We start from the raw sequence: 17,605 nt of genomic DNA on the forward strand, positions 1-17,605 counted from the left end.
TCCAGGGTTGAAGGACTGAGAGGAAGTAGAGCAGACGCCGTCAATGGAAGAGACAAAGCAGCAGCAGCCTGAGAAAGGGCAAACCAGGGCAGTGTAGGATGACCAAGGTCCAAGGAGGAGCAGGTCTGGAGGGAAGGAGAAATGAAGTGGACATACCAAGGACTTAGGCAGGTGGGGCTGGCGGCAGCAGGGCAAGTGAGGAGGTCTGCTGTTTGGGAAGCTTTGGTGCCCACAGAGGGTGTTGCTCAGGGCCTGTTACAAGTGGGACAGATGGTGGTTTCACTAAGTCGAAGTCAAAACAAATACTGAAAACATAAGAGGCAGCTGTGAAAATAACTTTGATGGATTGGACCATTTGCTAGGAAAACAAAGGTTATAGCCAGCCCTTACATTTGTATGATGCTCCGTGCCTTCTGGGCAGGACAGGCAACATAATTTGCAGGGCCTGGTGCAAAATCAAAATGTGGGTCCCTATTTGAAAACAATGAAGAATTTCAAGATGGTGAGAGCAGAGCATTGAAACAAGTGTGAGGCGCTGTGGGACCGCACACATTGCACACCCATGAAGCTGGCCTGCTTCCAAGCAGTCTCCTTCTTTAATTTCAGAGAGAATTTTCGAGATGCTCTGATCCATCCAAGTCATTTGGAGTGGATAGCTTTTTTGGCTGCTCAGCATTAGATCACCCTTCCTATTTGAGGGATGGAGGGATTCCCCATTGTATCGGTCCAGGTGGGAGGCATGGCCCCTCCACCGTGAAAACCTTTTCCCAGACCCCGGGACACCAGGGAACAGGCATGTGATCCAAACTCAGCTAATCAGAGGCTTCCTCCCAAGATTTCAAGGGGTTTTTTTGCATCACTCATAAGCATGCAGGATCCCAAGAAACACTTCCCTGGGGTGGTCAGAATCAAGAGGCCGGGGCAGAGGTGAGGGTCCAGAAGGAGCAGCGGTGAGTGTCCAGCAGGAACCAGGGCTAGTGTCCTATCCCACCTTCCCTTGGGAGCTTCTCCTGCATTCTCTGTCACTGATCCCCCCCTTTATGTTGCTCCTTCTCCAACGTGTAAGTTCAGGGGGGTCCCCAAGACCACCCTCAGGTTCAGCAAAGCTGTCATACTCCCATTTTTGCTTTTCGACCGTGAAAGCTCACAGATGAAAATCAGCACTAAGAGGAGCAGAGAGGAGGGCCTGGGAGAGTTCCAGAAGCAAGCAAGTTCCAGAAGCAAGTTCCATGGCATTTCCCAGTGGAGTTTTGGGCAGCCCTTACTTCTCCCAGCAACCGTGTGTGACAATACTATGCTGAGTCTTGACAACCAGGGGCACTCACCCAAGCCTTGGCGTCCAGAGTTTTTATGGTCGTTAGCCTTGTAGACACAGCTGACCGCCCTGCCCACAAGGCTAACTCTCATATCCAGCCCCCCTGGAGGATGAACTGATACCGTGCGGCCCAAAGCCCCACCAGAGTTCACACGGTTATTGTAGACTCTCTAGGATGGCTCAAGAGCCCCCAGGGAAATAAAGACTCTCTTATCCAGCAGAACATTCCAAGGGCTCGGTGGTTACCTCCCAGAAGCTAGAGGCAAAGGCGACACCTTTCTCTGGGCAAGGTTAAAGCCTCCCCCCAGATTTCCCATCCATTTCTCCGGGTGCCCCAAGCCCTTTCTTGGCAAGCCCTTCTCAAGTCCCCAGCTGCCTAGATCCTCTTGATGACTCCTGAGGTAAGCATGGCTGATGCTGTGATCTCTGTTTCCCAAATGAGTCAGCCAAGGCCCAGACAGATCGAGGAACTTCCCCAAAGTCACACAGGTCATTCCAAGGCGCCACATCCCGTGACCCAGTCCCGTGTCCTTTTGGCTTCACCCAGCGGCCAGGGGCAGGAATCACTGCAACCGGCTGCAGCTGCCAGGAAGACTCAGTCCTTGGAAAGGCCGGGAGATTGAGGTCAGCTGAAATTCAGCATAAATATTTGAGGTTGTGAATTTTTTAAAGCCCAGATAAGCCTGCTGAAATGAACCCAGCCTTGGCCAGCCTTGGATGTTGTCAGGAGAGCACAGAGGCAGTTTGTGGATACATTTCTGTAGATCTTTACAAGTTTCCAAAAATAGTCTCCTTTTTCTATGTTGGGGAGGCTGGCTAGTCTTCCTAGGAGACGTGGCAATACCAGGGGGCATCCAGCGTCCGCTAAGTGGAAACAAGCCTTTAGCCCTGAGCTGGCTTCCCCCACCCTGACCTAGAGGTAAAAGTCCTCTGTGAAGCGCAGGATTTGTCTCCTAGCCAGGGGACAATTTTACCCTCAGCCGTACCGCCAGCTGGTCCCATCAGCAGCGGGGGGCCCTGGGAGAGCGATGATCACTAAGGTGAGCACAGGGCCCCGAGGGTGGACGGATGCAGACACACAGCAGTTCTGCTGCTGGGCACACAGCCTGGGCCCTGCTCTGGAGGGATTCCCATTGCCAGCTGGGGCCTCAGACCCAGGGCAAGCAGGGTTGCTTGGAGAGAGCTGCTTGCAGAGAATCTTCTTGGTCTTTGCCGTGCTCCTGTTGGATCCTAGAAAACCCAGGGACCTGGGAGACCATCTCTTCCAACTGGGGAGGCCGAGGCCACAACAGGGACCTGACATGTAGCCGCAGAGCTGGGACTTACATATGATGTTCCGGTACCTACTCCTTTAGGGGCGACCCCTCAATGCAGTGGGCTCTCCAGGATCTCAGAGAAAGGGGCCGGGTGCTGGGGCCGCATGCATGCGTTCATTCAGCAAACATTTACTGAATGCCTACTGTCATAGTTTCCCAGGGCTACCATAACAAATTACCACAAACTTGGTGTCTTAAAGTAATGGAAATGTATTCTTGTACAGTTCTGGAGGCAAGAAGTCCAAAATCAAGGTGGTGACAAGGCTGTGCTCCCTCTGAAGAATCCTGGGGAGAATCCTTCCCTGCCTCTTCCAGGTTCTGCTGGCTCCAGGTGTCCTTGGCTTGTGGCTGCATGGCTCTAAGCTCTGCCTCTGTCTTGATGTGACCTTCTCGCCTGTGTCTCCTCCCCTTCTCTTGTAAGACACTTGCCCTGGTTTTTTTAGGGCCCATCTTAATCCAGGATCATCTCATCCCAAGATCCTTAGCTTAATTATATCTGCAAAGGCCTTTTCCCCAAATAAGGTCACACACATAGGTTCTGGTGGACATAACTTTTTTGGGGGGGTCGAGGAGGGGTGCTCCATTCAACCCGCTATACCTACCACGTGACAGACTCTGTTCTAAACCCTGGGTGTGGCAGGAAGTGTGGCAGACGGGGCCCAGCTTCACGGGGGAGAGGGAAACAAGCTACGATTTATTATAATTTCCAGTAGAGAGAACTTCTCTGAAGCGCACTTGAGAAGGGCAAAGGGGCAGAGATTGTCCGGGTTGGGGGGGTGTTCTCTTCAAAATAAAGTGGTCGGAGTTGCCCTCTTGCAGGACCTGCGGACACGAGAGGGGACGTGGTCAGTGCACGGCACTCGCACATGCCCAGATTCCCACCTGCCCCTGTCCAGGGGCCTGGGAGGCAAGAGGGTAACTTGAGCAGAGTGAACACCCGGTAGCTTGTGTTTCACAGAGCATGCATTGGAGGAGTCCAGCTCTTTTGGAAGCCTCTGTGGCTGCAAATGTCTGCTCAGTAGCAAGAAAAGAAACGGTAGAGGGTTAGGACGGTAGACGGGGGAATTTGGACTTTTAAGACTGTCACTTACTGAGTACCCGGAACGAGGCCCTGCATCCATCTTCCAGGATGCTAACTAGGACTCCTCTTGCCCGCAGAGAGTTCCTGAGTCCCCCCAGTCGAAAGCAGTGGGCTCTCACATGTTCTGAAAGGAGGTGGTAAACAGAGCCCCACAGGAATGCCCAAAACTGCAAAAACTTGTGACTCTGGTTCCCCCACACGCCTCCTGCGTGAGCAGTTCAGAGATTGATCAAAGACGGTCTTTTAAAGCAAATTCACAGATGTGGGGAATGTTATGGTGTTTCTCTTCCTCTCCTGAGGAGCTCCTCATCCCTAAAGGGGGAGGGGGCCGGAAGAGAAACCGTGGCTGAGGTGAGGGGCGCAGGCAGGCCAGTCTGGCGCCCTTGGACTTGGCACTCAATGTCTCCTGAGCTGCTGGGGGGCAGGCCGGGGGCCACCGCAAGACCAGAGCACAGTGCGGTGACAAGTGGCACGCCCTTTCCTGGAGCTGTCCTGCACGCACAAAAAGGAGCGAAGGCAGCAAAGTGAGCATCTTGCATTCCCAGAGGCCGGTGGGGCCAGAATCGTGGGAGTCTTCTTGTGGCCAAGGGAGTGCCAAGGAAGGAACCAGAGCAGAGCCACCCTGGGGAAAACCTTGCCCTAGGGGGCTGCTTGCTGAGCCAGGGAACCTCCATGGTGAACCGTAGGGCAGGAGGTAAAGAAATGGAAAGGAGGGGCACCTGGGTGGCTCAGTCGTTAAGCATCTGCCTTCAGCTCAGGTCACGATCCCAGGGTCTTGAGATCGAACCCCACGTCGGGCTCTCTGCTCAGTGGGAAGCCTGCTTCTCCCTCTCCCACTCCCCCTGCTTGTGTTCCCTCTCTCATTGTTTCTCTCTCTCTGTCAAAATAAATAAATAAAATCTTTAAAAAAAAATAGAAATGGAAAGGAGCTCTGAGAAGTCAGACAAGGAAGATATCTCACATGCCAGGGGGCCCAGGTGGTGACAGTGGTGGGAGTGAGCAGGTGGGATATCTCTCAACCCACAAAAGTGCACCCTAAAAGAGAGGAGAAAGAGGGCCGTTATGGGTTGAACTGTGTCCCTCCAATAGATATAATGAAGTCCTAAACCCCCAGGACCTGTGAACATGACCTTACTTGGAAATGAGGTTGTGGCTAATGTAATTAGTTAAGGTGAGGTCATACTAGAATAGGGTGGGCATTTCATCCACTGTGACCAGTGTCCTTATAGGAAGAGGGACATTTGGACACAGACACAGAGAGGAACAGGGCATATAAAGACAGAGGCAGGGACTGGAGCAATGTGGCCACAAGCCAAGGGACGCTGAAGCCACCAGAAGCTGGAAAAGGCAAGGAAGGATCCTCCCCTAGAGACTTCAGAGGGAACATGGCTTTGCCCAAACCTTGATTTTGGATCTCTAGCCTCCAGAACTGTGAGAGAATACATTTCTGTTGACTTAAGCCACCCAGATTATGGTAATTTGTCATGACAGCCCTAGGAAATTAACATAAGGACCAACCATTGGGCATCTGCCCCAGCAGGTACCAGTGGTCAGATATTCCAACAGGAGTCCAACAGGACTGGCTTGTCTTCCCACCTTCTGCCCCTCCTGCTCACCCTTTTCCCCCCAATTCCAGAGAAGCCGAACAGCAAGGCATATGGGGGAGAGGAAAGGAAAAAGATGAGCTGAAGGACACCCCATACCCCGTTCCCGCTGTTCTTCTGCCTGGGCTGGGGGGGAGAGGCACTGGTTTGAATGGGGGGTGAGATGAAAAAAAAAAGAAAAAGAAAGTTCTCGCTTAGGTTGGACTGGAATCTTTTTACTACCTGAAAATGACCAGAACAAGCTCTAGGATCCACCTTTAATGTGGGAAGTTGCCTCAAGGAGCCCAGACCTGAGAATCCACAGGAAACACACAGGTAGAAATATCTGACGCCCTTGAGCTTCCTCCGGAGACAGAGCGCCTCTCCAGCAGACTGTGGGGGGCAGCAGGAAGTCACCTTGGATTCCCCGCCATCCCTTGGGCTTTTCGGTAAAAGGAACCTTCAGTTCAGCTTCACGGAAATCTCAGATTCCTCTTCTCCCAAGGACTGAAACCTAACCTGGAGCTCAGGTTGCTGTGGGGAAATGGTCTAGACTTCAGGGGATTTACCAAACCCTTGCTCAGGCATCGGCTTCCCCTGGAGGCTGGGCTGCCAAGGTCACAGACTGGCCAGGGCAACGTTCTGTAGTGGGGACGTGCTTTCAGCAGGGGACATCTCTGAGACTGTAGATAGTGACAACACCAGGGTAAATAGAGTCAGCCTTCCTGCTCGAGGCAGGGGGTGTGGCGCTTTGTTCCTGGCCGGCCGTGCTGTCTGGGGTCGGTGGCTTTACCTTCAGGATTAACTGCAGGAAACAAGAACCCTCTAGCCATTTCTAGGCAAAAGAGAGACTTCGTACAGGGAATTAGGTGCTTACAGAATCCCCTGAAGCCTGTTGAGGAGGGAGGGGCTCTAGGCTGGGTCTCTGGGAGTGTTTAAAGAGTAACTGGGGGGCGCCTGGGTGGCTCAGATGGTTAAGCGTCTGCCTTCGGCTCAGGTCATGATCCCAGGGTCCTGGGATCGAGTTCTGCGTCGGGCTCTCTGCTCCTTGGGAGCCTGCTTCTCCCTCTGCCTCTCTCTCTCTCTTTGTCTCTCATGAAAAAATGAATAAAATCTTAAAAAAAAAAAAAAAAAAAAGAGTAACTGGGATTTGTTTCAGTCGGGGATGGCAAGACATGCAGGCCTGGAAGTGACTGTCATGAAGGAAGATGTGTGTTGTCCTGAACGGAGCCCCAGAAACAGGAGGCTCAGCACAGGGAAGTACCTGGGTCAGTAGAGAGGTAGAAGGAGCAAGGGGAAATGCGGACAAGAGTCTTTCTCCTAGTTTCCAGGAAAGGAATGTGCTTCTGGACCAGCAGACTTGGGATTGGCTGGTGTGCATTAACTTCAGCAACTCTGGGGCGTAGGCGCTGGCCCACGTGTGTCTACACAAGAGCTCGTACATGAGTGTTCTTAGCAGAATTAGTCATAATGGCCAATAAAGAGAAAGTACCCCAAAGGCCCATCTAATGATGAAGAGAAAAAGAAAATGTGGTCTATCCATACAGTGGACATTATTCAGCAATAATAAGAAATGAAGTACTGAGACATGTCACCACATGGATGGAGCTTGAAAATACTATGCTATGCTATAGGAATTATATCTCAATAAAGCTGTTACAAAACAAATCATATAAACTTATGTCCACACAAAATCCTGCACCCGGATGTTTATAGCAGCTTTATTTATAATTGCCAAAACATGGAAGCAGCCAGATGTCCTTCAGGAGGCGAATGGATTAAACCCGCGGTACACCCAGACAGTGGGATATTGTTCTGTGCTAATGGGAAAAGAGCTATCAGGCCATGAAAAGACATGGAGGAAACTAAAGTGCATATTACTAAGTAAAAGAAGCCAATCTGAAAAGACGACACACTGCATGATTCTTAGATGACATTCCGGAAAATACAAAATTACAAAGATAGTAAAAAAGATCAATGGTTGCCACGGGTTGGAGGGAGAGGTGAACAGAATGAGCACAGAGGATTTTTGGGGCATTTAACCTATTCTGTATGATACTATAATGGTGGATACGTGTCATTATATATTTGTTTAAACCCATAGAATGTACAACACTAAGAGTGAACCCTCCTGTAGATGATAGACTCTGGGTGATAATGATGTGTCAGTGTAGAATCATTGATCATAACAAATGTACCATTCTGTGGGGAATGTTGATATTGGGGGAGGAGGTTATGGGGGACAAGGGGATATATGGGAACTCTGTACTTTCCACACAATTTTGATGTGAACCTAAAACTTGTCATTAAAAAAAATAAGGCCTGGGGTGCCTGGGTGGCTCAGTCGGTTAAGCACCTGACTTGATTTCAGCTCAGGTCATGATCTCAGGGTCCTGGGATCCAGCCCCGTGTTGGGCTCTGGTGCTCAGCACAGAATCTTCTTGTCCCTCTCCCTCTGCTCCTCCCCCTGTTTCTGTGCTCTCTATCTCTAAAATAAATAAATAAATCAATCTTTTTTTTAAAAAGGCCTATTTTGGTGGAAATGCAAGCTGGTGCAGACACTGTGGAAAACAGTATGGAGGTTCCTCAAAAAACTAAAAATAGAACTACCATATGATCCAATAATTCCACCACTAGGTATTTACCCAAAGAAAACGAAAACACTAATTCAAAAATATATATATGCACCCCTATGTTTTTTGCAGCATTATTTACAATAGCCAAGATATGGAAGCAGCCCAAGTGTCCATCCATCGATGAATGGATAAAGAAGATGTGGTATATATACAATGGAATATTACTCAGCCATAAAAAGAATGAAATCTTGCCATTTGCAGCAACATGGATGGACCTAGAGGGTATTAAGCTAAGTGAAATAAGTCAGTCAGAGAAAGACAAATACCATAGGATTTCGCTCATAAGGCGAATTTAAGAAACAAAACAAGTGAACAAGGAAAAAGACAAACAAAAAACCAGACTCTTAAATACTGAGAACAAATTGGTGGTTGCCATGGGAGAGGTGGGTGGGGAGATGGGGCAAATAGGTGATGGGGATTAAAGAGCACATTTATTGTCATGCGCACTGAGTAGTGTATAGAATCATGATATTTATGCCTGAAATGATAATAGTGTATATTAATTATACTTGAAAAAAATAAAAATAAGTAAAAGGCAGGTATATGAATAGAAAAAAAATAAGGCCTATTTTTTAAAAATCACATAAGGGAAAGAAATCACTTAGAGTCTGATCACACATACATGATCACTCAACAGTTTGACTCACGTACTTGCAGTCTCTGTAAACACTTTTTATATAAACAGTTTCATGTTATAGTGTTTTAGCCTGTTTTTCTTCACCTAGCAATATGCTATAAACATTTTTCTATGTCAATGAAGATTTTATTGCATTTTATGATATCTGCATGGAAATCCATTATGTAGATAAACTACAATTTATTTAAACACTCCACATTCTCAGACATCATCTTAACTTGTGTCAGTATAAATAACACTGTGATGAACATCACATGTTCTTCGAATAAATTCTTAATGATAATAAAATAGTGAATATTTGTTGAATGCTTAGTAAGAGCCAATGACTGAGCTGAGTGCTTCACAAATGTCTGGATTAAAGAAGTCTCAGAGAACCTTAGGAAGCAGGTATTATAATTAATCCCATTTTACAGATAAAGTAACTGATGTTTGGAGATAGTAAATAACTTGCCTGTGGATAAACAGCTAGTAAATGGTCAAGGCTACACACTTAGGTTTATCTGATTCTAGAACTTGAATAATTATTTCTGATGCCTACATATACAGAATTAGTTTCTGTATCTTTTAATTCTTTTGATACCTTTGTTATAGCCTTCAAGAAAATTCATTCTAATAGTCCCCACCAAAAATGCAGGAAAGTGGTCACAACCCTCATCCACACTAATGTCACGGTTCTTTGTAGTCTGCAAGCTAAAAATGGCTTCATGTTATTGTTTCAATTTGTAATTTTTAAGTTACTTGAGAGATTGCATGTTTTTATATTTATTGGCTGTATTTATTGTTCAAGAATCAATTTTTCATGTGCCTTTTTTCTCTTTCAATGGGCCATTTATCTTTTTTCTTATTGATTTGCTTAGCAATATCCTAGCTATCATACACTTTTCAAGTATTTTTCACACTTCATGCTTTTTTCTTGTAACTTGACAATTTCCATTATTTCTTCATTGACTTTTAGGCTTAGACTTTGCAAGTGTTCCCTTACTAACTCCTCTAGGCCCAAGTACAGAGTCAGTAGGTATGCAGACAGAAAGCTGACACGGCCAGCCAGCCAGCAAGCCCCCTCCTAAAATGCTTTAAAACCAGACTCTGCCCTTACTTTCTCTCTGATCAGATCCAGAGTCACTAACCACAGTCTTGGCTCTCTGTCACAAAAGGTCAGAAGACATGTCAGGTATAGAAGGCCAGCATCCAAAGTACGATTTGGAGCTGACATTTGGTGTAAAATACAGCACAAATCTTAGCAGTGTCCTCCTTAGACATTTGCTAATTGATTAAATTTGTTTTTATTAAGATTTTTCACATACCATAAAATTCACTATTTAGAAGTGTAAAATTCAGTGGTTTTTTATTCCAGTCCCAAAGTCGTACAACCATCCCCACTATCTAATTTCAGAAATGTTTCATCACTCCAGAAAGAAACTCCATACCCATTAGCAGCCACTCCCCGTTCCCCCTCAGTCCAGCCCTGGCAACCACTCATCGACTTTCTGTCTCTCTGGATTAGCCCATTCTGGACACTTCCTAGAAATGGAATCCTACATTATGTGGTCTTTGGGTCTGGCTTCTTTCCCTTAGCATCATGTTTTTAAGGTTCATTGCTCCATGCCGTGGGCTTCATTCCTTTCTGTGGCTCAATAACATTCCATCAGATGGGATTTTGTCTAGCCATTTCATGTGCATGGACATTGGGTTGTTTCCAAGTTTTGGCTATTATGAATAATGCTGCTATGAAAAATCCATGTCCGGGCTTTTATGCAGACCTATGTTCTGTTTCTCTTGAGTAGATGGACAAGAGAGTGGCTGCATCATTTGGTACCGCTGTGTTTAATGTTTTGGGGGATCTGCTGGACTGTTTTCCCCTAGCTCCTGCACTGTATTTTCATTCCCACCAGCAATGCGTGAGGGGTCCGATTTTCTCCACATCTCTGCCAATACTTATATATTTTTATTACGGCCAGCCTAATACAGGGAGAGACTTTTATACTGGGTGGACTTTGAGTCCATTTAAATAAAGACAAGCCTTTTGGGGTGCCTGGGTGGCTCAGTCAGCCGAGTCACTCTTGATTGCGGCTCGGATCTGGATCTCAGGGTCGTGAGTTTAAGCCCTGTGTTGGATTCCACACCCAGCGTGGAACCCACTTAAAAAAAAAAAAAAGGCTTTAGAGTGGGTCTTCTAGGGAACCTGCAGTCAGGTCAAAGAATGACAAGTCTTTGAGAATGACATTTTGGGAGAATTCCAGCTCCCTTTTGCTCCAGCCAGTACTGGAAATGTGGATTTATTTTTCAAGACTGCTGCTGAGCGGGCGAGTGGAGGATGGGACTAGAGCAAGTGAAAAACCAGAAATGTGGGGCGCCTGGGTGGCTCAGTCGTTAAAGCGTCTGCCTTTCAGCTCAGGTCATGATCCCAGGATCCTGGGATTGAGCCCCGCATTGGGCTCCCCGCTCAGCGGGAAGCCTGCTTCTCCCTCTCCCACTCCCCCTGCTTGTGTTCCCTCTTTCGCTGTGTCTCTGTCAAATAAATAAAAAAATAAAATCTTAAAAAAAAAACCCCAAAAAACCAGAAATGATATTCATACGCAAAATTTTCAGATTTTTAAAGCACCTTTTGATGGGCCCAACTGAAAATACTCTTGCGTCAAAACCATCTGTGGGCCCCAGTTAGGATCTTGGGCGTAGAAAGAGGTGGTTTGGTGGGATAGTATGGTTTTCAATTGTTTTAAAGCAGGAGAACCTTTTTGTCAGGGAGAATTCCACTCCGTACCAAAGGTAATACGTAAAATATTTCACAATCCAAAGGCAGAGGCTCCCGCCCATCAGAACAGACACGGGCCTTAGCTGTGCTGGGTGCCGTCCTTTGAGTGGGCTGGATGGTGAGGAGATGGCAGGGCATCCGGGAGGGGGTCCCTCCGGGAGCAGCCCCCAGGGCAGAGCTGCCACAGATTCACAGATGAAAGTGGAGCTTCTCTTTTTAAGTGGTGCTGGGAGAGGAGAACCTGGCTGCTGAACCCTGCTGGGCCCTGGGCCCTCCAGCCCAATGCGCTGGGCCCAGGACTCCCCTGACCCCACCTTCTGCGCCTCCCAACCCCCTGGGCTTTCCTTGTGCTCCAAATTCCCTGTGACTCCACCCCCTGCGCTCTGGACCCCGTGGCCCTCTCCCTCTTGGGCCCCCTTGTGCCTGGGCGTCCTGCACCACCCCTACCTCCTACCTTGGGGGGACCAGAGCTCTGGAGAGGAGTCTAAAGAGCTCCTGGGCCTCCTTTGGTTTGATCTTTTGGATGTGTGCCTCTCACCCCTCGGAGGGTGGGAAGGGGAGTAGTAGGCCTGGGGCACAGGGGCTCTACTCTGGCACAGGGGTGGGGACTCTCTGGGGTCCCCCCATTCTCCCGCAAGGTGGCTGCCCCTTTCCTGGGACCCTCGGGCTTGCTACTCCCACTGCTTCTCCGGGAACGTCATGGGGCCCATGGTGGGGGGGCGGGGGTGCTGCTGGGGCTGCGGTGGGGACTTCCGCCTTCATTCCCGTAACCCCACCACTGCCATGCCTCATGCGGGAGTGCTTCTGGGGGAGGGGTGCCTCCCTGGAGGGCCCCCATCTGTGCCCAGGCTCTCTTCTCATCACCTCTTCCAATGCTCCAGCCCCACGAGCAATTCCGCCCTCCTTGTTCATGAGATGCTTTCTTCCCTCCCCCCCTCGCCCTCCGAATGTGTAGCCTGGCTTTGCTGGGTGCCCTGCTCTCCTGGGTGGGTCCCTCTGAAGCAGGTTCAGTCTCCCTGCTGGATGGAACTGGCTGAATTCCACACTCCTGCCCCAGAAGGAAGCACCCTAGTCAAGGTGAGTACTGATTTTTCATGGAAACAACGACATCTCATCTCCCATAAGGAAGGCATATTAAAAAAAAAACAAAAGTAAAAAGTGGAAAAAAAAAAAAAAAGGAAGGCATATTCACCTGTCGTGTGTCTTGGACCCCGAGGCTTGAGAAACAAAAGCCTTGGCATTACTGGGGTTTTCACTCAGGAACCTCTGACTCCTGTCTGAGCCCGGTTTCTCCTGGGAGTCTCATCAGCAGGTGACAGGCTGCTGGACTGTCCTTCGTGATTGGCACCCGTCCTGGCCGGATCGTTTCCTGCCGTCGTTCTTCATTCAGCTTCAAGGGCACGGTCTTTGGCGGCAGCAAATGGGGTTCGATTCTCATTTCCACAGCTGCTGAGTGATCTCAGGGGCTCACCTGGCCTCTGCGGACCACAGACTCAATTGTGAGCCCGAGAGAAGCCAGTCCTCTTTGCCGGGAGGGTCGAACCGGCTGACGTCCATGCCATCCGGAGGGGCCCACCGGAAAGGAAAGTACGATGCTCAGACCCCGCATGGCTCGCTGGCCCCATCCACGCTGGGGACAACACCGCCCTCCAGCGGGCACCCACGGCCCCGGGGCCGCAGGAAGGCTGCAGATGGAGCGGGGCGGCCTTGTGGTTCCCAGGGGCGTCGGAAGGCAGACTGTCCAGGTTGGAATCCTGCTTCTGCCCCTTACTGCGTTCCTTTGCACTCGCTGCTTCTCTGTGAGTTTGGGTCTTACCTGCTGGGAGTAGAGGGACCTAGCTCAAAAATGGTCTGTGCGGCGTGAATGACCTCAAGCACCTACAGGACTTTTAGTAGAGTCCAGGTGAGGTCACAAGAACCCATTAACACAAACCAGTCCTGCCTGTCATAGCCCCTCGGGGCCTCCACCTCCAGGAACAGCTTAAGGGAGCACGGCATGTGGGCTCTCAGGAGTTGTAAATGGCACTTTAAAACTAGAAGCTTATCATTTGATCAAAACAGCAGAGAGGGAAAATGGCCTCTTCCAGGATGAAACCCAGGGCTCTGGGAGGCTGCCTTTGTGAGTCTAGACGGAGTTCAGGAGTTCATGGAGAGAAGACTCTAACTCCCAGTTGGGGTCCTATTTCCACACTGAGATACAGCCTCAGCTTTTCAAATCGGGTCAGCAGCTTGCTAGGGGGGATTATCTTGATGCCTAATTAATTAGTTGGAAGTAAAAGGACTTTTGCCAAGTGGAGGAAAGACATCACTATCGGGTCATCTGTGTTAAAGTGACAGCTAATTAATGCCATTTTAATTAGGACATGACAGCGATTTAATTTGCTGTGGCAGTAGGGTGCTCTCCTTGGGGGTGTGGTGGGACACCCCCAAAGCTGCGGGTCAGAGACCTGCATTTGGGTGCGTTCCGTCTCCATCACCAACCACAGGTGTCACCCAGGGCATGTTATCTAACCTTCTCAGGGCATGTTTTCCTTCGCTGAGAGGTGAGTATTATTAAACCCACTTCAGCCATTAAACACGGTGATTGATGAGAACACAGTCTAGAAGATATTAGGTCCATCACATCGTGATCATTTCTCTCAGCTACAAGGCCCAGGGAGCCCAGCTTTACCAGAGAGGGGAGATTTTTGTCTCAGTGTTCCTTAACCTTTTACCGATCACCATTTTCCAACAAGGACTCAAAGAAAAAAAAAAGTCTGAAATATTGTGATGATTACCAAAATGTGACACAGACACACAAAGTGAGCAAATGCTCTTGGAAAATGGTGTTGATAGGCTTGCTAGAGGCAGGATTGCCACAAACCTTCAATTTGTTAAAAACAAAACAAAATAAAAAAACACAGGAGCACCTGGATGGCCCAGTTGGTTAAGCGTCTACCTTTGGCTCCAGTCCTGATCTTGGAGTCCTGGGATCGAGCCCCACATTGGGCTCCCCGCTCAGCGGGGAGTCTGCTTCTCGCTCTCTCTCTGCCCCTCCCCCTGCTTGTGTTTGCTCTTTCTTAAATAAATAAATAAATCTTAAAAAAAAAACAAACAACTCACAGTCTCTGTGAAGCACAGTAAAGCGAAGTGCAATAAAGCGAGGTATGTCTGTTCCTTCTGCGGATCTGTGATAACCGGTTGGATAATCTCTGCCTACAAGCGTGAGCCAGTCACGAACGCGTCATGGGACTGGGATGCCTCCTGTCCGCCATCGTCCGTCATCACTTTATGACAGAGAGGCTGACCCGCCCAACTGACAGGAGCTGGGACTTTCATGAACGTCAGTATCAGGATGTGGCATGATCAGACTTGGGGAGGCGCCACTCCAACGGGATGGGGAAGAATCCCCAGTGAAAACGAAGATGCTTTATTTCTGAACACCAAGAAAACCGAGCAGAGCCCTTCTGGGGGAAGGAATTCTGTGTCCAGTCTAGACAGGAAGCGGGTAACTTCATAGCCAATTGCTGGGTCGTCAGCCTTTTGGGGCAACAGTGGTGGAAGGAAGCACTGAGCGCCGTATCCCAGAGGCCGGTCCGGTTCATCAGGTGCTCTGTGCACTGTGGGCCCATCGCAGATGACTCCTGTTCTGCAGGACACGGCTGTCCCAAGCCACTTAGTGAAACCTCCAGATGATGAATTCAGAGAGCCTTGGGGGAACATTGGTAACAACTGCATACTTGAAGAGACATGAGGAAAATGTAGTCCACTGGAGAAAAAGAATGCAGACCAACAATTGAGACCTGAGTGCACCCGTGGAGTACCCTTGAGTGGGGTCAGCCTGTTGCTGAAGACACGAATCCTGGGAGGAAAGGCCGCTAGGCATCTGAGCACTCTGGCCCAGGGATAACCGCCCCCAAATTCACCTGTCAAAATCCTATCCCCCAAGGTGGGGCCTGTGGGAGGTGATTAGGTTATGAGGGTGGAGCCTCGTGAATGGGATTAGTGCCTGGATTAGTCAGGGTTTTCCAGAAAGAGAGCCCATTAGGAGATCCAGTTACCGATAAGAGGAGATCTACTAGGGGATTTGGCCCACATGGTAATGGAGGACTGGAAGCCCGCAGTCCAGTCTCCAAGCCAGAGAATGAGGAGAGCCGAGGGTATAATTCAGTCTGAGTCTGAGGCTGGAGGACTGAGGAGCTTGCTGGTTTTAAGCCCTGGAGGCTGAGGGCCCAAGAACCAAGAGCTCCGGGCTCTGAGGGTAAGAGAAAACAGACATGGAATCTCCAGGACAGAGAGAACTCACACTTCCTTCCCCTTTTTGTTCCATGTGGGCTCTGCAGGGATTAGGTGATGCCCGCCCACGAATATCCTCAGCCTACTGAATCAACACTAATGTCTTCCAGAAACACTCCCACAGGTACACCCAGAAGTAATGCTTTCCCAGCTACCTGGGTCACCCAAGCCCAGTCAAAGTGCATGTGAAATGCACAGTTCCCTTATGGGCAGAGACAGCAGCGAGCTCGCTTTCTCTCCCTCTGCTCTCCACCAGGCCAGGATACCAGAAGCCGGCCATCTGCAAGCCAGGAAGAGGGCACTCATCAGATCCTGGATGTGCCAACATCCTGACTTTGTTCAGGGCCAGTATGTTCAGGCAGCTGATGATGTTGGGTCTAAGCCAATGTTTTTCAATCTATAGGACACAATCCATCACAAGAGTATGGGATCAATTTAGTATGGTATGACTAGCATTTAAAAAATATAAATAGAAAATATCTGAAAAAAATCAGAGTAAAGGTAGTCATTGTTTGGTAAAAGTTTACTTTTCAGGCATATATGTGTGTGTCCACTGGGTTTTGATGTAAAATATACTTCCTATTATGGGTCTCTATCCAAAATGTTGAAAAACACTGGTCTAGGGCAATCACGAAGCTCCCACGCCCCCCATCCCCTGCCCTACTTCCAGCTAACACTGAAAAGAAAAATTAAAGATATGAATATGCATGTTGCTAAAATGAAAAATATCGAATAAATGTATTAAAAATATTTAATCATACGCTTAAAGCTAGGTACCCTTTTAAAAACCCTTGTAAAGTTGGCAAGATTAGGACAGTCATCCAGCCCAGGGCTCGTGAGAGCATTCACATAATGTGTGCCTCTGGAAGGTTATTTTGTGACAACACATCACAAGTGATTTGGAGTCTTTGCCCAAGTAATTCCAGCTCTAGGAATTTATCTAAAGAAATGATCAAATGTGCAACAAAAAGGAATTGAGTAAAGGAATGATGATATGGTCATATATGGAATTCTATGCACGCATTGAAAATATTTCAAATTGTTGCATGGAAGAATTCCCACCACATGTGAAGGAAATGAAGCATGCTTCAAATCAGCATGTGGAGTGTATTTGAAGTATATTTACATGAGGAAACCTATCTCTGTGTGTCCCTTTGCCGAAACAGTTTGAAAGAACATGCACCAAGTTAAATGGTAAAATTATAGGTATTCCTCTCTTCACCCCATCTTTTTCTTAATAGCCTTCTGACTTTCCAGTAATGAACGGATATTACTTGAGGATCAAAACTAATAAAAAGCTTTCAAAGTGAGTGGTATTTGCCATTGCTGGAGCCAGGAAGGAGATCCTCTCCCCACCCTCCCTCCTTTGCAAGGGGCCAGCAGTGCTGGGCACATTATGACCATGTGTTTTGCAAGCACATGCCCGGTGTGTGGTGGGGAGCCCACCTGTCTGGTGCAGGCATGGCATCCAAGTGCCTGGAAAATCAGGGCTCTCATTTCCTGGTTGGTACATGGACATCTCGAACCCTATTGTATCCACCTTGCAGGGGTGAATGAGAAGCCAAGGAGAGACAATTTGAAAAGTGTCAGGTGTCACATAAATCCACGTTGTTATGCCTCGTCATGATTCAGTAGAGAGAAAAAAGGTGATTTGGCCATGAGCAGAACCAGAACAATCCATTCATAATCCAAATTCTAAAAATAGCACTCAGCAACGCCAATCTAGGGAGAATTAGAATCATTCGAGAGTCTGGAAAATGTGAGCCAAAGGAGGTCAGAAGGAATGGAAAATTGGTTATGCATACTTTTGTTAGAAAACTCCTTTTTTAAATTTAAATTCAATTAATTAACATATAGTATATTATTAGTTTCAGAGGTAGAGTTCAGTGTTTCATCAGTCTTATTAAAATGCTTTTTTTGGGGGCACCTGGGTGGCTCAGTCGTTAAGCGTCTGCCTTCGGCTCAGGTCATGATCCCAGGGTCCTGGGATCGAGCCCCGCATCGGGCTCC

At 48.3% G+C, this 17,605-nt stretch overlaps 1 long non-coding RNA gene across 1 annotated transcript; it reads right to left on the reverse strand.

Moving 5' to 3' along the window:
* Positions 1-2,278: 2,278 nt before the first annotated feature.
* On the reverse strand, positions 2,279-17,390 carry LOC118524564 (uncharacterized). Its single transcript, XR_004911716.2, has 4 exons — positions 17,042-17,390; positions 14,423-15,068; positions 12,513-13,136; positions 2,279-3,453 (listed from the first exon to the last, which is right to left on the reverse strand). It is a non-coding gene; the product is annotated as an uncharacterized LOC118524564 (long non-coding RNA).
* Positions 17,391-17,605: the final 215 nt, after the last annotated feature.

Source organism: Halichoerus grypus, chromosome 3 (assembly GCF_964656455.1).
Source record: "Halichoerus grypus chromosome 3, mHalGry1.hap1.1, whole genome shotgun sequence".
NCBI lineage: Eukaryota > Metazoa > Chordata > Mammalia > Carnivora > Phocidae > Halichoerus > Halichoerus grypus.